The sequence below is a fragment of the Brassica napus genome, chromosome A6, assembly GCF_020379485.1.
Source record: "Brassica napus cultivar Da-Ae chromosome A6, Da-Ae, whole genome shotgun sequence".
Taxonomy (NCBI): Eukaryota; Viridiplantae; Streptophyta; class Magnoliopsida; order Brassicales; family Brassicaceae; genus Brassica; species Brassica napus.
Genome location: NC_063439.1, coordinates 12,429,610 through 12,456,380, shown reverse-complemented (window position 1 = coordinate 12,456,380; position 26,771 = coordinate 12,429,610). Strand labels below are relative to the sequence as shown.

At 38.2% G+C, this 26,771-nt stretch overlaps 2 pseudogenes across 1 annotated transcript; one reads left to right on the top strand and one right to left on the bottom strand.

Annotated features, from left to right (window-relative positions):
- The first annotated feature begins 12,938 nt into the window (after positions 1 to 12,938).
- On the top strand, positions 12,939 to 15,552 carry LOC125575740 (annotated as a pseudogene). Its single transcript, XR_007314302.1, has 9 exons — positions 12,939 to 13,327; positions 13,504 to 13,671; positions 13,796 to 13,915; positions 14,009 to 14,152; positions 14,259 to 14,409; positions 14,495 to 14,586; positions 14,666 to 14,924; positions 15,072 to 15,205; positions 15,275 to 15,552. The product of XR_007314302.1 is annotated as a serine carboxypeptidase-like 48 (transcript).
- Positions 15,549 to 26,771, bottom strand: part of LOC125575741 — a 15,015-nt pseudogene continuing 3,792 nt past the window's right edge.

The window sequence follows — 26,771 nt, the reverse complement described above, 5'->3', positions numbered from 1 at the left end:
AAACAAGATTTCCCCTTCAATTTCGGAACAGTAAAGATACAATAAAATTTGATCCATAACTACTAAACAATAAACGCAATATTCAAATTTCACCAATATAATCTTACCTTTTTCTATTTGTTGGTTTCACAATAACACACAATAAACAAATCTTAATCAAATTTTAAATAAGTAACCTTTTCGTAGCCGTTGAATAAATTAATTTCCGTAAAAAAATATATCTTATTTATCTACTTCATATATCATACTCACTCATAATTCTTTATTTCATCATATTTTAATGGTTGTCAATTGAAATTTGGCCCAAGTTAAATTACCTTACCACAGTGTGATCAATTTTGTTGCCACAGTGTGTCAAATTATGTTACAACAATATTTGTATTATGTGATATAATTTTATCATAATTTGTATTAAAATTTTGATACATTATATCATGGTGTAAAAAATTTAATTACATTACGTAAACAGAAAAAAAAATCCGCCCGGTCAGGCGGGTCCAGATCTAGTAAGAGATTAAAATTGAAGTGCAATTAGTACTTAACTCTTACTTTTTTTAATATTTACCAAGGAATGCCATTGAATTTAAACAATGTCTGTTTTATAACTTTGCTAATCCTGCTAATAAATTTACGTGTACTTAAACTTAAATAACAAAACTGAGTGAACCTAAAATCTCGTGGTTTGTTAACAATAATGCTTCGGTATGATTTAGTCTGCATAAATCAAAACAAATGTTCCTTGGTTAATTGTTGGTCTGCCACTCCTATATTAATTATAAAAACATATTAACTATTTCAAAAAAGAAATACAATACATTCGTATTATAAGGAGTTTTGTTAGATATTTATGATTTCATTACGGTTTCTTTAGTCATTTACAATTAGACTAACAAATGTGGATCATATAAAATATTATCTAAATTAGTCCCAACAAAACATTACTGAACGAAATTTAAATCCTTTTATTCTAGCATATTCATTTAAAGTATGTCATTAAAATACTGAACAAGCAATTAGAAAAATATCTTACGTATGGATTTATGATACTGAGGATTATTATTTTAGATTTTGTATTTTATGTATTGAAGAGTATCTGTAAGGTTTTTGCATTTGACGAAATATCTCAATAAATAGTTACATTTATTTTTTTACATATGACTGTATTAAAATATTTTTATACACTACTATATTTTAATATATACAATTTGGAAACATTTCAAAATAGTCAATGGGCCTTATTCTATAAATCAATAATATAGTTATTATAGAGTATTGTATACAGAATAAAGAAAAGCATTTACATATATAACCATATATAATATATAATAAACCAACAACATATACACTTTAAAAACAATTAAAATAAATAGGACCAAATCTAATATTTTGAAAATAAATGGGAGTCGATCTAGATTGTGATCATTAAAAGAGAGATTATTAAAATTAAAATAAATAGGACCAAATCTAATAGTTACATTTATTTTTATATAAACATTTTGTTTTCAATTCTAAATTGGTATATATTATAATATATATGTGTCTATCAATTTTTAAAACATAATAAATTTACGGTATATGTTTTTTATTGAATAGATTGTTTCAAACTTTCACATGTATTTGTATCTTCTTCTATATATATTTTTTGGATTATTATTTTATTATTAAAATCGTAACTATATATATAAAGATTAGTACAATATTATTTTATTGTCATATCCAAAGATATTGTAACATTTCACAGATTTAGAAAGTATTTAAAAATTAAACTTTTCGCTGCATAGATTTATATTATCGAGTAAATAATTAAACATTTAGTTTTTGTTTAACTTTTAAAATAAACTATATAGTTTAAAAAAAAAATTCATTGGTTTAAGGTTGTAAAGATTAATCATTGTTAGATAATATGATTTTTGTTATTTAAAAAAAAATCTTTATAATTTAAAAGTTAACATTGACAAATATTTTTTAAATAATTAAAATATGGATGTATAGTATTACAACATTAAATTATATCTATTTAATTTATATTATCTATAAATCCAATGGATCATCTATTGTTTAAATTTAATTATTGATAGCCCAATAAAAATTTCTGGTAGGCTCAAAATTTAAGTGATAAGATTAGAGATTAAATGTAATATGACTTTCTAGTAATAGGTCTATTAGGATCATTTTTTTTTAAATTCACAAAAGAATTAAGGTTGTGACTTCTGTTTTAATATATATATGATGTAGAAATTTTAAGAATATCTTTCCAGTCCTTATTATTTACTAAATATTTCAAATACAAAAATATATTTTATGCAGTAATATATTTATTTATATATTATCAAGAATATCTAATAAAAATTCATATTTATAAACCTCGAAATACTCAAAATACTTTGTAATTATTAAGTTGGTATTTGCAACAATTTTAATATGATAACAGTCTTAATATCGGGAATTTATAAAATATATCCTGAAAATAAATTTTAATAAGCTATTTATCAAATACAAGATATATTGTTTAATTGGAATTTGATAAGTCAAGATCCGAACTGAAATACAAATAAAATAAAATAAAAACTAAACCTGAATCAATGTTCACAAATAGCCAAATGGTTCTTATATCTCTAAAACAGTAAAACCAAAACTAAACAGATCTAAACTGAAAACCAAACTATCCAAATACAATTTATATTCCTAAAAATATTATTTATACACCGAACTATTCAAAAAAATTGATAACCCTATTACTTTTTATCCAATTTTTTACAATTATCTTAATTTTCCGATATAACCAAATCACCCTAATATTTTTATCAATAATATTTAAATTATCCAAGAGATCCGATATTTTTACCCAAATTATTCAAAACTATCCAAAAACGCAAACCAAAGTAGAACAAAATTGAAATTTTGTCGGGTTGCTTACATTATTATCCACACCAAACAAAAACTAAAATAACAAAACCGAAACCAAACTCAAGTTCATAAATAACCAAACAGTTTGTAAATCTCTTACAACTGAAAACCTAAAAGCTATAACCAAACCGAAAACAAACAAACTCGAATGCAACCGAAACTAAATTCCTGTGCCTAAACATATTAGTGAACAAAGAGACATGTTAATAGTGTTTTAAAAAAACAGACAAGTTAATAAATTTGTCAACAAAAATAGTTAGGCGCTTTCTATGGCTTATTCTAATGTATTATTTTAGCACATGGACCCACTGATCAATTTATAAATTCTCTTACTAATATATATACTATTAATAGATTAGATGTATCTTCGGTGCATTACACTATATAACATATATATACCAAAATTTATTTATATTAGTTAAACTATAAGAAACATAAAATTAGAGTTTCACCATTTTAACAGTTAATATATAATATTATATATATGTTCCTATATTTTGTTAGATTACATTACAAATTTTTACAAAGTACATATACATTCATATAAACAAACAATTAAAAGAATTGAATATTTGAAACAATAAATTACAACATATAAACAATCAAAATGTTATGTATAGACGTCTAAACTATTAAAACTAAAGTACAATTAGTACTTAACCTTGATTTGTTTTTTTAATTTGAAGTATTATTAATGATTCCCGGCGTATATATATATATATATATATATATATATATATATATATATATACATAAAAAGCCCAATGATTTCTATCAACAAAACTCAATTGATTCTTATTTCTCTAAACCCAAAAACCAAAACCGAGCGGGTAGTTCAATATTCAAAATAAAATAAAATATTAATTACCTGAATTAAGATTTTTTTGATATTTATAAGTAAATGATATCCAAAACCTCTGAATTGCTCCAGTTTTTTCGAGTTTTCTAGGTTTTGGGCATTTTCGGAATTTTGGTTTTAAACTTGAATCAAACTCAAAATATTTATAATTTGGTTCTATCAGATTTTATAAAAAATATAAACTGGATCTAAACCCGACACCATCCGAACCGAACCGATCCAAATGAAACGATAAAATAAAACCATTAAATTGTTGTGTTTTGAAATGTTTAGGTAACTATAAAAAAAAAACACTTGTGCGGGCGTGCGGGTCAGGATCTAGTAATGCGTTATATTTGAGGTACAATTTTGAGTTATATCCTTTGTAAAATTGGTAACTCAAAAGATTAATCAACATCAAGCAAAATCGTATGTATTAGAATTTGAGCCAGTAGTTATTTTTTCTATCAACTATCTTACGTTTACTTTTTATTTATTTTTAAATTTAATATTTTAATTGCATGGCAAACATTTCTCACGTTTACTTTCCTTCAGTTACTAAATCATTTTTAATTAATTCACTTAATTATCTACTAGTTTGTCAAAAATATTTAAAAAATTTCTTATATTATTTTAATTATTATTTAAACATAAGTATTTCTTTAATTTTAACTATTAGCTTTGTTTGGTAACTAAAATTTTTATATACAAAATTACGTAAATATATAAACACCTTTCTATTGTAAATTTTATTTTTCAGTCTATTTTATTAAATTCATAATAAATGTTATTATTGTTAACATTATAAATAGTAACTGTCATTATTTTTGTTTTAAATAAAAAATACTACATTTGTACATGAAAAATGTTACCAGCTAGTTACTTTAAAAGTTTAGGAGCTCATATTTTTACAGTGAACCCACTATATAAATCTACAGCTTTTACAACATAAATTTTACTAAAAGTTACATTTTGATGTAACTTTTATTGTAAATTAACTCTAATATGACATCACACCAATCGAAGCCATTATCTAAAATTGTAGATTTGGCAGTGGTTATATGTTTCGTAAAAGTTTTTGATTAATGAAACTAGAGCAAAAAAATAAGGAATTTACAATTTCAGAGAGAATCAACGGAGTTGTTGCAAAAAAACAATTTCTAAATGGATTTAGATATATATATGGCAACATGAGTGAGAGAGAAAGTTTAACGATTTCAAGGGGAGATCATGGGTGCAGTGTAAGAGATATTAGGGATTGTTAGTTTGTATAGAAAATAAATTGATATAAATCACTTGATAAACGAAACTGTTATTTTCTTACATTTGAATTTTTTTTTCTTTTTTTTTTAAATTGTAAACCAATGACCGATGCGGAGCTCCCGAGGAGTCAATTAATCATGTATTTTTTGAATGTCCACCGGCGATCCAAGTCTGGGCACTTTTACGGATCCCAACGAATCCGGAATATTTCCTACTCAATCATTATTTACCAATATGGATCATCTATTTTGGAGAGTCTCCCCCGAAAGGGAGGATCATCATTTTGCATGGATTCTCTGGTATATATGGAAAGTAGAAACAACAAAGGTTTTAGCAATGTAGATATGGACCCGAAAGATACTCTCAAATTAGCAGAAACGGAATCGTTACTTTGGGCGGAAGCGCAAAATTCCCAGAATTAGGGAATGGACCACACTCGGCTACCTGTACCAGCGGCAATCCCGACCATACCAGATAGATGGTGTTTTACGGATGGATCCTGGAAAAATCATGATATATATATTCAGGACAAGGATGGTATAGTACTCTGGAAGGTTATGATGGACTAATGGAAGCAAGGAATACAAGAGCAAGTCAGTCGTCACTACACTCAGAGATAGAGGCTCTCATATGGGCAATGGAATGCATGAGGAACCTTAGACAGTTCCGGGTTACTTTTGCAACGGATTGTGTTCAATTGGTGAAGATGGTTTCGGAACCAGAGGAGTGGCCAGCCTTTGCAAGCTATCTGAACGACATTACATTTTTGAAAAGAAGTTTCAACAGCTCAGAGATCATTCATATACCACGAACACATAACTCAAAGGCGGACAGTCTCGCACGCAGTACAAAGAAACAACCGTCATCTGTCGTTCATATGGATGCAGAGCTACCATTGTGGTTTGCAGAATCTATATGAGTCTGTTTATGTTGCTGACAAAAAAAAATTGTAAACACGCCATGTGTCATAATTTTATTTGGTCATGTAACTTGTGTTTTAGTATATAAAATATCAAATTTATAACACAAAAAAAAAATTGTAAACACACGCCATGTGTCATAATTTTATTTGGTCATATAACTTGTGTTTTAGTATATAAAAGATCAAATTTATAATAAATGTTATTATTTTTAACATTAATAAATAATAATAATCATTATTATTTTTATTTTAAATAAAAATACTACATTTATACATCAAAATGTCACCGGTCATTTACTTTCAAAAGTTAGTAACTCATATTTTTATCATGAATTCACCACATAAATCTACAGATTCTACCATATTATTTTTACTGCAAGTTACATTTCAAAATGTAACTTTTATTTGGGAAAATTGTTTTTTTAGAGCAAAAACATGGTAACTATGTCCCTTTATACTAATCTATACTACTTTATGTCCCATTAGACTAATTTTTTTCAAAATGGCAGTAATGCCCTTAAAATTGTAATTTTTTATTCCTTTTTCGTTTTTTTTATTTTTTTGTTCCTTTTTCGTTTTTTTTATTTTTTTTTAAAATCGATTTTTTTTTTCAAAATATAAAAGTGAATATTCCCAAATATTTTGTTTCCATATTTTTAGGAACTGATTTCTTATCCGTAGAATATAACTAATATGTAGAAATCGGTTTCTACAGTTTTTTAGAATTATAGTAATGTTTATATTTTGATTTCTACATGTTTTAGATTTATAGTAAATCTTAGAAGTCGGTTTCTACGTGTTTTAGATTTATATTAATGTGTAGATTTTGATTTCTAAAGATTTTAGAACGATAGGTTAAGCGCGGAATGTGTATTCTAAATATTTTTAGAATACTCCTATTTATGTAGATCACGTATTCTAAACATTGTAGATTCAATGAAAAAAATGGATTTCGTTTTCTATTTCGTAGAATGTCATTTCTACTTTATTTAGAACATAATATGAAATTTATAATTTTAACTTTTTTATAACTGGAAAAAATATCACTAAGTTCATATAGGTATTTTATCAAAAGTTACTATTTTTCCAAATTTTTTTTGTTTGTAAAACTATTTATTAAATTTATTTTAAAAAATATTAAAGGGTGTTATAGGAAAATATGACACAAAATATAGATTAGTCTAAAGAGACATAGTTACCATTTTTTTACTCTAAAAAAACAGTTTTCCCCTTTTATTTTAAGTCAACTCTAATACGACATCTCGTCAATCGAAGCCTTTACCTAAAATTGTAGATATGGCAGTGTGGATACGTTCAGTAAAAGTTTTTGATTAAAAAAACTGGAGCAAAAAATTAAGGAACTTACAATTTCAGAGAGAATCAGTGGAGTTTTTGCAAAAAAAAAGGAACATACAATTTCTAAATGAATTTAAATATATAGCAACATGAGTCAAGATAAAATTTAAGGATTTCGAGGGAAGATCATGGGTGTATTGTGAGAGATATTAGGGAATGTTAGTTTGTATAAAAAATAAATAATATAAATCAGTTGATAAACGAAACTGTTTTATTTATTACATTTGAAACATTTGAATATTTTTGCATTTTTGTCTAAACTATTAAAACAGGAGTACATTTAATACTTACCCCAGACTTTTCTTAAATAATTACGATTTTCTGCCACTGCCCAAAACATTATCGACAAATATCTTCATAGAGAAACAGTTCTTTCAGTCTGAATAAGAAAATACGGCCAAGGCAATTTTTTCTGTTTGTTTCGCCGAAAAAAAAACTTATGGGTTTTCGTATTTGATGAAAGTCCACGTTTTTGTTTTTTTTTTTAATACGATAAACCAATTCTAAATGAACTTGCCCAATTTAGTAATCGATGGGCTTCCTAAAGAACTATATTTTTTTTAAGGTACCTTTCCATTACTTTTTATTATTAAAGTTTAAAAAGTCTATAATTATAAGCTGACTAAAACTATGTGGAAATAAGAAATATTCAGTATAATTTAATAAAACACCCACAACGTTATCTTAATAAGATAATATTTTAACAATTTAATTTTTACAATAAGCAAATAAAATGGTAAGTTGTACAACAACATACTTTGGAGGTGATTGGTTGGTTGTGTGGCTTTAGGTTTTATGCTTTAGAAATTGTGTCGTGAGTATTTTTGCTGTGACTTTAATTTATTGTGTTGTTGAAATATTTCTAAAGACATTGAAAGCACTAAATAAAAGCCGTAGAAAATTGAATTTCTAAAGCTAAGATAATTCCTTTTTTTTAATTTTTCTGCTCTAGATTCATTTTATAAAGTTAAGGGTATGATTGGTAATGACTGTAGCTTTTAAATTTTTGCTGTAGAAAAAAATCTGTAGACTTTTTGCGGTGGTTTTAGATTTTATTGTTGTAGAATTTTATGGAAAGCATTAAAAAATTGCTTTGAATATTTGGCTCTGCAGATGACTTGTACAGCTGTAGGTTATTTCAAGAACTGTGGTTTCAAAAAAAAATTTAAAGCATGATTGCTGTGAATTTGGTGCTGTATAAATAAATAACGTTGTGGACAGCACCTACAACAACTACCAATCACTCCCTAAATCATGATTTCTTTACAAAATAGCTTTAGAAATGAAAATGGATGTCCATATATAATAATTTAGAACATACACCCGCGGATCCAAAATCTAGTTTTTTTTTAATTGTAAACACACGCCATGTGTTATAATTTTATTGGTAAGGTATTTTGTGCTTTAGTATATGTAAAGGATAATTCAAAAATTTTACCAACATGATTTATATATTTTATGTTTTGAGTTTTCGTTTTAGTTATAAAGTGTTATATTTGAGGTTTTTGAGTTATCTCCTTTGTAAAATTGTTAACTCAGATAACTAATCAAGATCAGATAGAATTATAAAGTGTAAAAGTTTTTGATTAATGGAAATGGAGCAAAAAATTAAGGAACTTACAATTTCAGAGAGAATCGATAGAGTTGTTGCAAAAAAATAAAGGGAAAACTGTTTTTTTAGAGCAAAAAAATGGTAACTATGTCTCTTTAGACTAATCTATATTTTGTGTCATATTTTCCTATAACACCCTTTAATATTTTTGAAAATAAATTTAATAAATAGTTTTACAAACAAAAAAAATTTGGAAAAATAGTAACTTTTGATAAAATACCTATATGAACTTAGTGATATTTTTTCCAGTTATAAAAAAGTTAAAATTATAAATTTCATATTATGTTCTAAATAAAGTAGAAATGACATTCTACGAAATAGAAAACGAAATCCACTTTTTTCATTGAATCTACAATGTTTAGAATACGTGATCTACATAAATAGGAGTATTCTAAAAATATTTAGAATACACATTCCGCGCTTAACCTATCGTTCTAAAATCTTTAGAAATCAAAATCTACACATTAATATAAATCTAAAACACTTAGAAACCGACTTCTACAGATTTACTATAAATCTAAAACATGTAGAAATCAAAATATAAACATTACTATAATTCTAAAAAACTGTAGAAACCGATTTCTACATATTAGTTGTATTCTACGGATAAGAAATCAGTTCCTAAAAATATGGAAACAAAATATTTGGAAATATTCACTTTTATATTTTGAAAAAAAAATCGATTTTAAAAAAAAAAATAAAAAAAACGAAAAAGGAACAAAAAAATAAAAAAACGAAAAAGGAATAAAAAATTACAATTTTAAGGGCATTACTGCCATTTTGAAAAAAATTAGTCTAATGGGACATAAAGTAGTATAAATTAGTATAAAGGGACATAGTTACCATTTTTTTGCTCTAAAAAAACAATTTTCCCAAAAATAAAAGAACTTACTATTTCTAAATGAATTTAAATATATGGCAACATGAGTCAAAAGAAAGTTGAACGAATTCAAGAGGAAATTATTGGTGTAGTGTGAAAATATTAGTGATTGTTAGCTTGTATAAAATTAATTAATATAAATCAGTTGATAAAGGAAACTGTTTTTTTTTTTTACATTTTAATTTTTTTCGTTTCTGTTTATTAAAAACATATAATCTCACACCATGTGTCAAAATCGTATTTGTCAAATGACTTGTAATTTTTAAAGAAGTTTTTGAAGCGTGCAAAAGATCACTAATCTTTAATAAAGTTCCATAATAATGTTTAAAAAGGGAAAATAAATCCATGTCTAAGGGATTCTTCTAACAGAAATACAATTTATGCGGAAGATTTAAATTAAAGCAAAGATTTGGACAGACAGTAAGTGAAAGCAAACGAAATAGCTAGCGTTCACACAAACATACTGCATTTGTCTTTTGTCCTTTTCTAACGTATTAATTGCAATTGCGAAAATTTATGTGCATAAAATTAAAGATTCTAATATTCCGGTAGGTACGTGTTTCCATCTTAATTCAATTTGTGTTGTCATGAGTTCTTGAACAAGCGCAATCATATACAGATTTTTCTCGAAAGAGCAAGTTGGACTTATCACGGCAATAAACTAAGAAAAAATATCCTAAGAGTGGCTACAAAAAGGTTCTTCTCACAATTCCAATATATATTTATCTTTCTTTTCTAGGAGAACTTATAAATATCATAACCAATAACATCAAATTTCTGGTTAGATTTCTTCAATTTTTTATTGTGAACAAATGATTTTATTTCTACCATCTGACTGATTTTCTACGATGGATATACTATTCACCAGATTTTAATAAATTTAAAATGTATTTTTTATTTAAACCTATATGGCAACTACTCAATAAGTGAGTGAGAATGATATTTGTCAACATTATCACTTGATTTAATCATTTCACATGTTTAACTAAATATATCGATCTTTGAATCAATCTCTAGCTATTTCTAAATATGTTGATTTTTGGACAATTCTCACAAATAATTTTTTTAAAAAGTTTTTGTCATAAAAATAGTTCTAAATAAAAGACTAAAATGACTTATTTTATTTTGAAAATTTTAATTTTAATTTTTTATTTTTTTTTTAAATTTGAAATCCTATCTACAAAATTATATTCCTTAACTCTAAACCTAAGTTGAGATTAGTTAACTTTATAGTTTATCTTTTAATAGAATTTAATTTTATCATTTTTTTTATTGAATGTTATATTTATGACAAAAACTTAAAAAATAGCTATTTTAAAGAATTTTTGTTGATTTTTTTTTTTGAATACCGAGGTTGAATTTTCTTAAATAGGGTTAAATATAGGGTGAATTAGCTAAATGACCAAATTTGAAAAGGAAATTAAGTGCATAGCATTGATTTTGACATAATAAAACCCATAACAATTATGTCAACTTCTATCCGGTAATACCTTTTTTTGTTCAAGTTACCAGTAATAGAGAGAGAAACTGATGACATCAACAATTTGACACCCCCATAATTAATTATCACACGTAATTCAATCAACACCACACTTTTTTTTAACACATAAATATACATCTAATTTTCTATACCATATTACTAAAAATAATAGGATTCAAAATCCACTCACACCTAGTAAATACTAAACTTTAATCCAAACCTCAACTCCAAAATAATAAACCCTAAACTTTAAACATCACCCTTCCATCTAAATACTAAACTCTAAACCCTAATTACTGAACCCTAAACCCAAATATAAACCTTAAACCCAATTATCAAAATCTGAAAATGGTATATAATATTATGTAATATTAAACTAAATCCAAACAAAACTCCTCAATGCTAAATTCAGACCTAACTTTTGAATACTAAACCAAAAATGCTATCACTAAACCCAAACCTAAACTCCCACCTTCCAAATACTAAACCCTAAATCCTAATCACTAAACCCTAAACCCAAGTGCAGACTATAAACCCAAATAGAATGGAACAAAATACATAGTATAGTATAAATTGGTAAGCAAAAAACACTCTTTTTTAATCGTCAAATGGAACATACATAATACGGTCACTAAACCCAAACATCAACCCCCACCTTCCAAATACTAAACCCTAAATCTTAATCATTAAACCTAAACCCAAGTATAAACTCTAAACCCAAATAGTATAGAACAAAATAAATAGTATAGTACATATAGTTGTAAACAAGAAATTGATAAATAATGAATTTATCAAACAATCGATGGTACAATAATACAACAACCGTAGCATACTATTTAGTTTGGTACTTGCGAATTGTACAAAAATATAAGAATCGTACTATACTATAATTTTCTTTCACTACATATAGTATAGTCGACGAGTTCATCTTCTTTACATCTTCCTCTTTTTACAGACATGGTGATACACACATTCACTAGTCCAGAGTAATTATTCTTCATCATACTATATCAATACAGCATACTATAACAATTTAAATAACAATGAAAAAAATCAAGATGAACAACATTGAAAAAAACTAAAAAAAAAAAAAAATTATGATGTCACCTCGTTGTTGTCTACGGTGACATCTTCTCCTCTAAACTCAATTCCACAAGCCCAAAATCCATATTATTTCTTAGTCTAGTGGTTTGTGTTCGTATGTATAAAAAAAACAGAGATTGGAGGAGAAGAGGAAGAAGAAGAGAAAGAGATGTGGAACAATGATAACCACAATTTATTAAATTATTATTTAATATTTCTTTTGATAAATAACTCTCAGCAGGTCACGCAGGTTGAATTGAAAGGTAATATAGCATTATTACATAAAATACATGTACTGGAGATGAAAGTTAGGAGTTTTAGTTATGTAATGAAATATAATTTGTTTGAAGGTTATACAGCCCAATTTCCCTTAAATATAAGCTTTCGAATCGGGTTTTATTGTACCAACCGATTACCTTTTTCGAGGTGGCAAACAAATAAAAATAAAATTTGACAGTTTTTCGTATGCAAATATAATAAAATAAAATATTTGGGAAACTATCACTTTTTTCTTTTTTTGCTATTCTTTTGATCTGTATGTATACGAGCAACTAAACAAGCCAACTCTATAAATACATTCATCTCTTCGATCCATAACCCAACTCTCTCACACAACAACATAAACTCCAAATACAAAAAAAAATGGACTCGAGAACATCATTTCTCACATTGTTCCTCTGTATATTCCTTTTCTCTCATTTCACCCCCTCAAATTCCAAACCTGTCACAAACGACCCTTTATCATTCTCTTCGTCGGCGAGTTTGCCCACTCTTACGGCGGAGAGGTTAATCAAAGGTTTCAACTTGATGCCTACCCGTGATGTCAATGTCATCCCTGAAGACGGTTCTGAGGCTCCGAGACTCGTCGAGAGAAACTTTGATTTACCGGCGACCATTGACCGTCGTGACTCCGGCGGTTCTCCTTCGCTTCAGGATTTTGGTCACCATGCTGGTTACTACAAACTTCCTAATTCAAAAGCAGCCAGGTAACTTCTTTTGTTATAACCGGTAAACCATAATTAAACCGGTTCAACAACCACTCCGGGTTAAATTTCTTCACTAAATCCAGTGCGGACAAAACCAGCAAATTCAATAGTTGGCACTTTCCGATTAACTTTGGTAGTACCACTAAACCGGGATTTTAATGCTCAATTATTCACAGGATGTTCTATTCTTCTTCGAGTCAAGAAGCAACAAAGCAGACCCTGTGGTGATTTGGCTAACCGGTGGACCCGGTTGCAGTAGCGAACTGGCTCTGTTCTATGAGAACGGACCGTTCACCGTCTCCAACAACTCATCTCTTGCTTGGAACGATTTCGGTTGGGACAAGGTTGGTTAGAAAAATGGTCAACCAAAACACGTTTTCTCATCCCAACAAGAAACCAATAATCTCAACCACTTGTTTTTAACTTCTTTTGATTTTAATATTTAGCTTCTTTTAATTTAATGTTTAGGCATCAAATCTAATCTACGTGGACCAACCGGTAGGGACTGGTTTTAGTTACACATCGGACGAAAGTGATCTCCGACATGATGAGGATGGTGTCAGTAATGACCTTTACGACTTCTTACAAGTTCGGTTTCAGTACTTTCCTCTGTTTCATCACAAAATATGTACTTGAAAACCTCCTCTTTTTTTTTCTAAAATGTTGTTCCTTTCATTGCAGGCATTTTTCAAAGAACATCCACAGTTCGTGAAGAATGATTTTTACATTACTGGTGAATCCTACGCCGGACATTACATTCCGGCATTGGCTTCAAGAGTTCACCGTGGAAACAAGAACAAGGAAGGAACTCACATCAACCTTAAGGTAAAAAGTTCACCCCTGTTTCTACTATTCTCTTGTTAAATTGTATCACCTTTTTTTTACTATTATTATACAAAACACTGGGCTAAACCAACCTGGTTTACATCAGGGCTTTGCGATTGGTAATGGTTTGACCAACCCAGAGATCCAATATGCTGCATACGCGGATTACGCGCTAGACATGAAGTTGATCTCACAATCTGATCACGATAACCTCAACCGTGATTACGAAACTTGCCAACAATCCATCAAAGAATGCAGTAAATATTTGTCAACGTCTTTCTTTCAAAAACGTTGATTTTTAAAAAATACTTTACAAAACTTTCTTTTATGCGATTTTTTCAGGCGCTGATGGAGGTGGTGAAGCTTGTGCGTCTTCTTACATTGTCTGCAACAACATATTCCAAAAGATCATGAATATCGCTGGAAACGTAAACGTGAGCATCAAAACATAATTCAGTAAATCAATTTTACTTACAAGACTTCTCTCTGTTTTGACCTCTCTATTTTTTGAAGTATTACGACGTGAGGAAACAATGTAAAGGAAGCTTATGCTATGATTTCTCGAACATGGAGAAGTTCTTGAACCAGAAATCCGTTCGCACGGCATTAGGTGTTGGAGATATCGAGTTTGTGTCTTGCAGTACTGCCGTCTATGATGCAATGCAGCTGGATTGGATGCGAAATCTTGAGGTCGGGATTCCCGCTCTCCTCGAAGATGGAATCAAGATGCTTATCTATGCTGGAGAATACGATCTCATCTGCAATTGGCTTGGTACGCTTCCTTTGTTCTATGTCCATGTGCTTGGTGTCTATTTCCGGTTCTGATGCTAGTTACAACTTTTGGTTCTATATTGTCTCTACTCAACCGTTAAAGCTGTGACTGATTGAATATCTTCTTCTTGGTTTATGTTCTTGACAGGAAACTCGAAATGGGTTCACGAGATGGAATGGTCGGGCCGAAAGGAGTTTGTAGCAGCTGCAACTGTTCCATTCAATGTAGATAATAGAGAAGCCGGTTTAATGAAGAACCACGGTTCACTCACTTTCCTCAAGGTAAACCAAACAAAACCCATAAACACAGAACGTAAATGAAACTTATTGAAATGGGGAAAACCTTTACAGGTCCACGATGCTGGACACATGGTTCCAATGGATCAGCCAAAAGCGGCATTGCAAATGCTTAAGGATTGGATGCAAGGAAAGCTCGGTACACCCACCGGTCGGACCGCTCGCCAGTGATTTCATTTCTTCTCAACAGCAGTGATTCTAAATACCAAGCCGATTGTACTGTTATTATGCATCTAGATCATCATTTTTTAACTTATAATATTACTTGTGAATTATTTCGACAGGAAACTTCATTGTTATAAACGTGAAAAGAAAACTAAAGTTGTTATCTTGAACACACTCTTTATTATGTTACAAAGATTTGACTGTTCCAAGTTTACAGAACCAAAACTCAGATTCCACAACTGCTGGAGGAAGATGACACAGAAAGTAAAGCTTGTGAATTTAACGATGACCCTCATAAGAACGATCACGATAATCTTTGTCATCATCAGCATCATAATCATCAAGGATGAGTGTAACACCATTGTTCTTTAGTGAGTTAATAACAGCCCATACCTTGGTTCGACTCTTGAACCCTTTCTTTTCAATTTCTTTCTTGACATCTGCGTGGATACCTCGTCCTTGCCCATCTTGGAGCCCTTCTACTTTCAACCTCATCGCCAAAACCTCTCCAACAATAGCAGCTGCTTGGCATTGCAAGTACGGCCACACTCTAGTGAGTTCTTGACTGCGTGCTCTACTGTTGAAGCTGTTGTCACTACTCTCCCGTTGTTTCTGTCCACTACGTTTGCTGTTATGTACTTGATGGACATGAACAGCCTCAGGACGTACCTTTTGAGAACCGTCATTGATTCTATCAAAGCCTGTTCGATCTGGAAAATGTACAGTAAGCACTGTGAGAAGAGACTTTGTAGGTTGAAAAATTATAACAAACAGTAAAAAAGTAAGCTTATACGAAAAATCAATCATTTGATGAACCAGAACAGAGAGACGAGAAGAAGATGGAACAGACAAAAAGAAAACGAGAGTAAAGCGGAATCGAGGTCTGCTTAGTTGCCGGAATCCAAGTCCCTCCAGAGTCAAACGAAGGAGCTTCGAGAAGAGAAATCGAGAAACACTATACAGAATCGAAGCAGACCAAACCCTACCTGTTCGAAAACGCGGCCCGAACGTCGATTTCTCGCCGGAAAAGCGCTTGGCGGAGCCTCACCGCCGCGATTATGGTATAATCACTCCAAAACTCGGCTCAGAAGCAAAAAAAAATTCAGATTTTGGTGATTTCGTTATTGAAATCGGTCTAAATATCGTGTATAAGTGGTAATACCAAAACAAACCGAGTTTAATTGAAGCAAATAGCTTAAAAATGGTGATTTATGTTAAAAATATGAAAATACGGCTGCAATTTTAGGTCTGGGTAAAGAGAATCTCGTGGAAGCAGAAGATACAAGAAATAACGATTTTACCCTTTCATTAATAAAAAAGCAAAAAAATATAGCTTTGATTTCATTCTAAAGTATAAAGGATAATATATTAGAACCTCTATAAATTAATACTCAATAAATAATACTCAACTGCATATTTAAAACATTTCATCATATTTTGGCTCTATATATTACATTTCCATTTTAGTTGTTATTTATATTTGAAATGATATATTTTCATACTAAATATAATTGTCTGTATATTTATAATTATTAAGGTTTCCAAAATTTAGTTGCAGATGTATAACAAATATTTAAAATTGATTTCTTAAGATATCATTAACATTGTTCAGATTTCATTCCCCATTTGACCTAATTTTCATGTAAAAATGAAAGGTTGTTTTCTATTCATTGATATCAAATTATCATGGCTGTTGTTGGGATCAAAAACGGTTACGACGGAATTACCACCCGAAAATCCTCAGAGATCGTATTTCCGAAAGAGTTAGTAAAAGAAGGGATGTAATTTTCGTAAAAATAAACTATACGAGGTTATTTCTACGAAGAAGTATTCTTGGGATTCAACCAAACGATCGTCCCGCTCGGTCACTACGTAGCAACCAAGCTCGGGCCAAAGCTCGGTCGCTACGTAGCGACCGAGTGATCGTCCCGCTCGGTCGCTACGTAGCGACCGAGCTCAGCCAGCTCGGTCGCTACGTAGCGACCGAGCAATCGTCCCGCTCGGTCGCTACGTAGCGACCGAGCTCGAGCCAAAGCTCGGTCGCTACGTAGCGACCGAGCTCAGCCAAGCTCGGTCGCTACGTAGCGACCGAGCGATCGTCCCGCTCGGTCGCTACGTAGCGACCGAGCTCGAGCCAAAGCTCGGTCGCTACGTAGCGACCGAGCGATCGTCCCGCTCGGTCGCTACGTAGCGCCGAGCGATCGTCCCGCTCGGTCGCTACGTAGCGACCGAGCTCGAGCCAAAGCTCGGTCGCTACGTAGCGAACCGAGCGATCGTCCCGCTCGGTCGCTACATAGCAACCGAGCTCAGCCAAGCTCGGTCGCTACGTAGCGACCGAGCGATCGTCCCGCTCGGTCGCTACGTAGCGACCGAGCTCGAGCCAAAGCTCGGTCGCTACGTAGCGACCGAGCGATCGTCCCGCTCGGTCGCTACGTAGCGACCGAGCTCAGCCAAGCTCGGTCGCTACGTAGCGACCGAGCGATCGTCCCGCTCGGTCGCTACGTAGCGACCGAGCTCGAGCCAAAGCTCGTCGCGTACGTAGCGACCGAGCGATCGTCCCGCTCGGTCGCTACGTAGCGACCGAGCGATCGTCCCGCTCGGTCGCTACGTAGCGACCGAGCTCGAGCCAAAGCTCGTCGCTACGTAGCGACCGAGCGATCGTCCCGCTCGGTCGCTACGTAGCGACCGAGCTCAGCCAAGCTCGGTCGCTACGTAGCGACCGAGCGATCGTCCCGCTCGGTCGCTACGTAGCGACCGAGCTCGGGCCAAAGCTCGGTCGCTACGTAGCGACCGAGCGATCGTCCCGCTCGGTCGCTACGTAGCGACCGAGCTCGAGCCAAAGCTCGGTCGCTACGTAGCGACCGAGCGATCGTCCCGCTCGGTCGCTACGTAGCGACCGAGCTCAGCCAAGCTCGGTCGCTACGTAGCGACCGAGCAATCGTCCCGCTCGGTCGCTACGTAGCGACCGAGCTCGAGCCAAAGCTCGGTCGCTACGTAGCGACCGAGCGATCGTCCCGCTCGGTCGCTACATAGCAACCGAGCTCAGCCAAGCTAGGTCGCTACGTAGCGACCGAGCGATCGTCCCGCTCGGTCGCTACGTAGCGACCGAGCTCGAGCCAAAGCTCGGTCGATACGTAGCGACCGAGCGATCGTCCCGCTCGGTCGCTACGTAGCGACCGAGCTCAGCCAAGCTCGGTCGCTACGTAGCGACCGAGCGATCGTCCCGCTCGGTCGCTACGTAGCGACCGAGCTCGAGCCAAAGCTCGGTCGCTACGTAGCGACCGAGCGATCGTCCCGCTCGGTCGCTACGTAGCGACCGAGCTCAGCCAAGCTCGGTCTCTACGTAGCGACCGAGCGATCGTCCCGCTTGGTCGCTACGTAGCGACCGAGCTCGGGCCAAAGCTCGGTCGCTACGTAGCGACCGAGCGATCGTCCCGCTCGGTCGCTACGTAGCGACCGAGCTCGAGCCAAAGCTCGGTCGCTACGTAGCGACCGAGCGATCGTCCCGCTCGGTCGCTACGTAGCGACCGAGCTCAGCCAAGCTCGGTCGCTACGTAGCGACCGAGCAATCGTCCCGCTCGGTCGCTACGTAGCGACCGAGCTCGAGCCAAAGCTCGGTCGCTACGTAGCGACCGAGCTCAGCCAAGCTCGGTCGCTACGTAGCGACCGAGCGATCGTCCCGCTCGGTCGCTACGTAGCGACCTAGCTCGAGCCAAAGCTCGGTCGCACGTAGCGACCGAGCGATCGTCCCGCTCGGTCGCTACGTAGCGACCGAGCGATCATCCCGCTCGGTCGCTACGTAGCGACCGAGCTCGAGCCAAGCTCGGTCGCTACGTAGCGACCGAGCGATCGTCCCGCTCGGTCGCTACGTAGCGACCGAGCGATCGTCCCGCTCGGTCGCTACGTAGCGACCGAGCTCGAGCCAAAGCTCGGTCGCTACGTAGCGACCGAGCGATCGTCCCGCTCGGTCGCTACGTAGCGACCGAGCTCAGCCAAGCTCGGTCGCTACGTAGCGACCGAGCTCGAGCCAAAGCTCGGTCGCTACGTAGCGACCGAGCGATCGTCCCGCTCGGTCGCTACGTAGCGACCGAGCTCAGCCAAGCTCGGTCGCTACGTAGCGACCGAGCGATCGTCCCGCTCGGTCGCTACGTAGCGACCGAGCTCGAGCCAAAGCTCGGTCGCTACGTAGCGACCGAGCGATCGTCCCGCTCGGTCGCTACGTAGCGACCGAGCTCGGGCCAAAGCTCGGTCGCTACGTAGCGACCGAGCGATCGTCCCGCTCGGTCGCTACGTAGCGACCGAGCTCAAGCCGAAGCTCGGTCGCTACGTAGCGACCGAGCACTCGTTTCGCTCGGTCGCTACATAGCGACCGGGCTCGAGCCAAAGTTCGGTCGCTGTGTAGCGATTGAACCTTTCCGAACATCGATACGACACCAGTCCTTGCATTCTCGTCAAACCTTCGAATGCTATCTCCCGAAGACCGTAGCAAGCTCAGTCTATGTTTCCCGCTATTCTAATTCATCGATCAAACTTCGCGGATTAGAAACCGCGGAAAACTCGTAGTAAACGTGTCGAGTCGGAAGACGGCCCAAAGGGACCTAAAACACGACTCGAGGCCATCCTACGATTTTTCCTAACCAAAAGCCCGTGAACCACAGCATGGTTCGCGCTTGGCCCGCGAGGAAGGATAAATGTCAAGTTTCCGCGGATAAATACGGAAGTTTTGAAGATAATTGTGAAGATCGGGAAAAATGGAATATCTCCATTTTTATGCTATGACGGCTTAAGGGCAGAAGAGTAAAAGCGTAAACCGACCTTGGAGCTAGTATATAAGGAGTCCTAGGCGAGGAGCAGAAGAGAGAACTTTTTCAGAGCAAACTTAGCACTTAGAGCGATTTAGGCAACTTTCCGTTTTTGTTATTTCGAGCTGCGACTCAATTAGGTTTAGCCGTCTTAGGGTTGCTAGAACTAGGAATCTCGCCGACAGCTCTCGAGCCCAGGCTTATACCTTGTTGTAACGCTCATACGCAGATTCGGAATAAGATCTACTACTTGCTCTCTTTTCGATTTCTTATTTTTATCGTTGTTATTCTCGTGTTCTGATTGCTTGACGTGTGGTAATTAACAGATATCCGGGTCCTCTGGGAAACTAGGGTTTTCTTAGTTTCCTTATTTAAACGGAAATCGACAGTGCGAATTTCGGTTCCCACAGTTTGGCGCTAGAAGGAGGGGGATACGGATCAATCTAACCCGCAAAAGCCACACAGAATCAGACATGTCAACCAACGACGCGGATAACGTGCAAACTCCCCTAACGGAGGCAGCGGCACGATCTCCACACTCCGGTAGCGGACGTATCTGCGGCCAACGCGCAAGCCAACGCCGCGACTCTCGAGGAGTTTAAAAAGATGTTCGCCACCTATGAAAAAAGGTCGGAAGAACAGGATAAGCTCGTGAATACCTTGACCAAACAGGTTGAAACCTTAACGGCAAGGACCCAAGCTATCCGTCCCCGCGGAACCACCAAAATCCGCGGGAAGAGGCTCGATTTCGCCACCCCACTCGATAGAGCAGGAGCCGCGCGGGAACGACCTTCCGGTCAAAACCCAGCGAGAAGTCTCCCATCGAGAAGGGGAACTCTGAAAGTCTTCCGCTCCCTGCAAAGGACTCGGAGGATAACGAAGCCGAACACATTGACCTGGATCCTAGTGATGTCTCCAACGACACCGACGAGGATGTCGACAGACATCCAAGAAGGACCAGAAGCCGATCCGCTCGGGAAGGCTCCCCGTTCGAAAAACCAATGACGGAAAAGAAGAAGTCGCCTATTGGAACGAACAAGAGGAGTTGGCCGAAAGGCAAACCGAGCTCACTCGCAGTAAGCGCCGACAGGCTCGGAAATCCACTGACGAGACATCGGATATCCGCGATCTTCGCGACTACATCACCAAGACTGCGGCAGAAGTGAGAGCCGTAAAGTCTCAAATCCATCATGCTACTAGTGCTGCCCCCGAGATCGATCGACTGCTGGAAGGAGCTCGAAAGACCCCCTTTACCAGTCGCATTTCGGACATGAGGGTGTCCGATCCGGGAAAGATCAAAGTACCGAAGTACGATGGTACGGCCGATCCAAAAGCGCACCTTCAGGCTTTCCACATCGCGATGGGAAGAGCAAGACTGAAGGACGGCGAAAAGGATGCCGGCTATTGCCGCCTGTTCGTCGAAAATCTTGAAGGAGCAGCGCTCGAATGGTTCGCACGCCTTCGCGCAACACCATCGGGAGTTTTCGACAGCTCGCATCGGAATTCCTCAAACAGTACTCTGTATTCATAGACAGGGAAACCTCCGATGTTGATCTCTGGAGTCTCTCCCAGAGGGAAGACGAACCCCTCCGCGAGTTTATCAGTCGGTTCAAACTGATAATGTCCAGGGTCAGCGGGATAAGCGACAAAGTGGCCATCGACGCGCTGAGAAAGACGCTCTGGTACAAGTCGAAATTCAGAAAATGGATAACTCTCGACAAACCGCGAACGATCCAGGACGCCCTCCACAAAGCAACGGACTATATCATAGTGGAGGAAGAAACTAAAGTCTTATCGCAAAAACATAAGCCGGCAAGACCATCCTCGAAAGACGCAGATCCGAAGGGGAAAAAGAAGAATTCTCGTAACGACAAGTACGTCCATCACGAGGGGGAAGATCTCCAAGGGGCGCATAACTATGCGATCAGTTCGGATCAAGGCCGGACCACGGGCAACACATGGACTCGCAATCAAGGGTATGACGAAAACACCTTCTGCGAGTTCCACCAATCCCGAGGACACTCCACGACCAATTGCAAAGTCTTGGGAGCAAGACTGGCCGCGAAGCTGCTCGCTGGAGAACTTTTGGAAATAACTAGCGTCAAGGATCTCATCCTCGATTCTGACCGGCCTCCAAAGACGGACAGAAATCCGCCCGCCGAAAAATCTCCTCAACGAAACCAACCTGGGGATAAAACGTAGGTAGGAGGCCGGATGACAAAGGGAACGATAACAATCGTCGCAGAGTCAATATGATCATCGGAGGATCTCAATACTGCGCGCGATACCGTGTCAGCCATCAAGGCTTACCAACGGAAGGCAGAATCAAGCGCAAAATGGCCTACATGGTCTCCTCCTCGAGACGGCCAAAATTGCTCGATCACCTTCACGGAAGAAGAAGCCGGCGGGTATCGACCAACCTCACTGCGACCCGCTCGTCATAGATCTCGTCATACGAGATTTAGAAGTCGGAAGGGTACTCGTCGATACGGGAAGCACGGTCAACGTAATCTTCCGCGACACTCTCAATCGGATGAGTATCGAACTCGGAGAGGTAATTCCGACGCCAAAACCACTCACGGGTTTTTCAGGCGAAGTGTCGATGACTCTCGGATCAATCCAATTGCCAGTCATGGCCAAGGAGATCACGAAAATCGTCGAATTCGCGGTAGTCGACCATCCCGCTATCTACAACGTGATCATGGGAACCCCATGGCTCAACGCCATGCAGGCAGTTCCGTCAACTACCACCTGGGTCTCAAGTTCCCAACGCCGAGCGGAGTCGCGGCCATCTGGGGATGCCAAAAACAGTCGCGACTATGCTTCCTCGCGGAGCATAAGTTAAGGCAAATCACGGCTTCTGCAAACGGCAAACGCGCGAAGATAGATCGATCTTCGGCCAAAAGCGCCCCGCACAAGGACGAAGTAAAATCGTCTGTCAACGCAAACGCATCGGACGTCGAAGCTCGACATAAATCCGAAGCCCACGCGACAACTCAACCGGAACATCCGAAAAATAGCGTCGACCCAGCCACGATCGACACGGTCAAGGCGGACATCGCGACACCAACCGCCGAGTAAGAACACTCGCGGCATGAAACAGAACTACGAGATGGCTTGATCCTCGAAAGGGGTACGTAGGCAGCTTGTCAAAAGACGAGTTCAGCTATCCCCCTCTCTAAAAAGGGGGGGGGGAGTGGGTGCGTATACTCGTATACTCCCACAATCGCCATTATTGTAATCGAGTTTTTAGAAACATAAAATTTTTTTACAATATACACTGTCTTTTTATCGAAAACGCTTACGCTTCAGTTTACGCTCGTCTGCGGCCTCATCCGGCCCAAAAATCGTAAAGATTATCACCTTTCAAACACGCATAATCCTCGAAAATAACTGCGAGACGTCGCAAAAAGTTAAAATTCGAGGACAATGCTAAACAAATTGTCCGAACGCGACCACCAAAAAACTTACACCCCGTTCGTCGATTGGCCCCGACGAACACGCCAGCCGTCTTAAACAAACGCAATCCGATCACTCTTTTGATCTTTAAAAACGTCCAGCACAAGGACAAAAGCGCGCTACAACAAAAATCCGAAATTTTGGTTTAGCACTTCCAGTTGATTCTGAGAAGATGCTCGATTCGTACCATACAAGTCATATAAGCCGAGAACATATCGCGGACTTTAAATCGGTGCGAGTCAGGAAGAAATCGCAACAGGAAAAACGATAGCCGGCTAGTCACCGCACAAACCTTAACCGAAAGTAAACCTAGGTCTTGCCCTAAACCAACGCTCTGGTCTCAAACATCTCAAGGCATGATATCTAAAAGATACGAGATCATAAACCATGCCTCTCCGTTCGTATCTCAATGTTCTCGAATCGTAAAGACAGATAAATTTTACGAAAATCACGAACGAACCAACAGATTGAACGTCTAATTAGAACTACATACGAGACGACAACTCGTATTTACTTCAACCCTACTCAGGAAAACTCGAAACGAAACATTTATCATATAAATAAACCGCGTAAAGCGGCAAGGGATTCAAAGCCACCAACGGCCAGTCCCCGGAAATACAAATACGGCCATCTTGGCCTAAACGAAATCCAAATTCAAAGGGCCATTCGGCCGAAAACGAGGATAACTGATCCATCCCTCATAATCCAAAGTCGAAGTCCCCGGACAACGAAGCACCAAACGCATCCGCAGGACGATCCACTTCCTCGCACACCATCGTGAAAATCGATCGGGACCTCCTCGGTATCAGGAGAAACCGGGATGGAATCCCAGAACCCTTGAATCCTCTCGTCGATCGGAGGGATAAGCGCCTCAGCGTGGGCACGGTCACTCATCCCACTCTTCATCAAGCTCATTTCCTCTTCAAACACATAGTCGTCGGCTTGCGTCCTCCAAAGACTTCCGACCGAACCACGGCACTCGCGAAAGTCGCCCACCGAGGTAAAGGCATTCTTAAGGTTCCCGTACTCAACCTGAACTGAGATGCGCGAGTCTTCATCACCTCCGACTCTCTTTTCTCCTTCCTTTCCTCTCCGTCTGCGAACAGCCCGCGCATGATCACGAGTAAGCTGTGCCTCTCGCTCCAGCATCTCGCCTTGCACGCGGCGAGATCCCGCTCCGCTTTCTCCGCCTTGAAGCGGTAGACCATGGCTTCTCTATGACCCGCCTCGATGGCCGAGCCCAGCAAGCTCAGGCCCTGCAAAATCAATAGGCGTGTTACAAATCCATACATAGGATAATCACTAAAAAATTCCCAAAAAAAAACTAACCCCATTGATGATGCGAGATCCTTCCGCAACGACTCTCGGCCTCGCCGATTCTTTCGTAGGAGGGGAGCATCGAAACCCGATGGCAGCCCAGCAAAGAAATCATCGAAGTCCGGAATGGGGGCCTCGCTCGAACCGCTTCCGTCGCCGTAAGCAAGGTTCGGATCCCATCCTGGAAGCATAGAGTCATCCATCGAAAACTCTATGTCGCCGAGATCGACATCTTTTCCCTTCCAAGAGCTCGACTCCGGCGCGGCTGTCGGAGCTTCAACGGGACTCTGGCCGTCGGGTTCGGAGTCGCTTCCCGTATCCGCGTCCAAAGCTGGACCAGTTTGCACAAATTTCAGTGCCTTCCGAACCCTTCTCGGCGTGAAAGAAGTCCAGAAGAAGGGACCATTCCTGAGAAGATCCCTCACCGCGATATGTCCTCAGGGAACGGAGCAAAGGATTGATGAAGGGACGATTGTTCGGCAACCTCCGGAACAGTGGAATGCAACTCTCTTCGACGGACGCAGCGTCCAAACGAACAAAGAAAAAGAACTTCTTCCACGAGTTGAAGTTCGAAATGAACTTCTTAACCACCGACATAAATTTCCGAGGGACAAACCTATGCTTATCCGTATCCTTGACAAGTTGAAGCCTCAAAAGCGCTTCATAATGATCGACGGAAAGGGAAAGGCCATGCTCATAGCTTAGGATCAAGATCCCAATAAGGTGCTGAATGGCAAGGGGTGTCAACTGACTTATCGCGACTTCGAAACGGTCCAACACTCGGACGAGAATTTCGGGTATGGGGAACCAGAGGCGACAACGCACTATGAACGCCTCATAACAAGTAAAGTAACCCTCCGGGGGGTTGTTAGCACATTCCCGCGGCAGGGAACCCGGAACTCCACACATCCGGGACGGGATGTGAGTAGAACGACCGCATCGTCGCGAGAAACTCGTCAGGTTCCTACTTGCGTCCTTTCCCTCGACTCCACGATGGACCAGGACCGGAATGGCTTCTCCTTGGGAGGGATCAACGAGCCGTAATGAGCAACCCACCATGCCTCGTTCTCGGCAGGATGCACCGAGTGAGGCACGAACTCATCTTCGGAACGACGAGCTCTTCGTAAGGACTCGCGGACGAAGACCCTTTTTTCGCAATCTTTTTCTTGCTCGACATCTTTACACTTCTCTTAAGAGAATAGAGGAAAAGGGTGGAGAGAAAGATAGAAAGTTTTTTTTTTGAAAGATCTTAGAGAAAAACAAGAAAGTGAAAAAATTATGGAACAAGTTACCTCTCTTCTTATAAGACATGAGGATTTACTATTCAAGCTCGGACTTTCGCATATTAATTCCATCCATCACGCCTAACTTGCCAAACATGCCTAACCGCACGCTAGGATCCCCCATGCATGATCCTAACGGGCTGGGGGGCTAACTGTTGGGTCAAAAACGGTTACGACGGAATTACCACCCGAAAATCCTCAGAGATCGTATTTCCGAAAGAGTTAGTAAAAGAAGGGATGTAATTTTCGTAAAAATAACCTATACGAGGTTATTTCTACGAAGAAGTATTCTTTGGGATTCAAACCGAACGATCGTCCCGCTCGGTCGACGTAGCAACCGAGCTCGGGCCAAAGCTCGGTCGCTACGTAGCGACCGAGTGATCGTCCCGCTCGGTCGCTACGTAGCGACCGAGTAGCCAAGCTCGGTCGCTACGTAGCGACCGAGCATTCGTCCCGCTCGTCGCTACGTAGCGACCGAGCTCGAGCCAAAGCTCGGTCCTACGTAGCGACCGAGCTCGCCCGCTC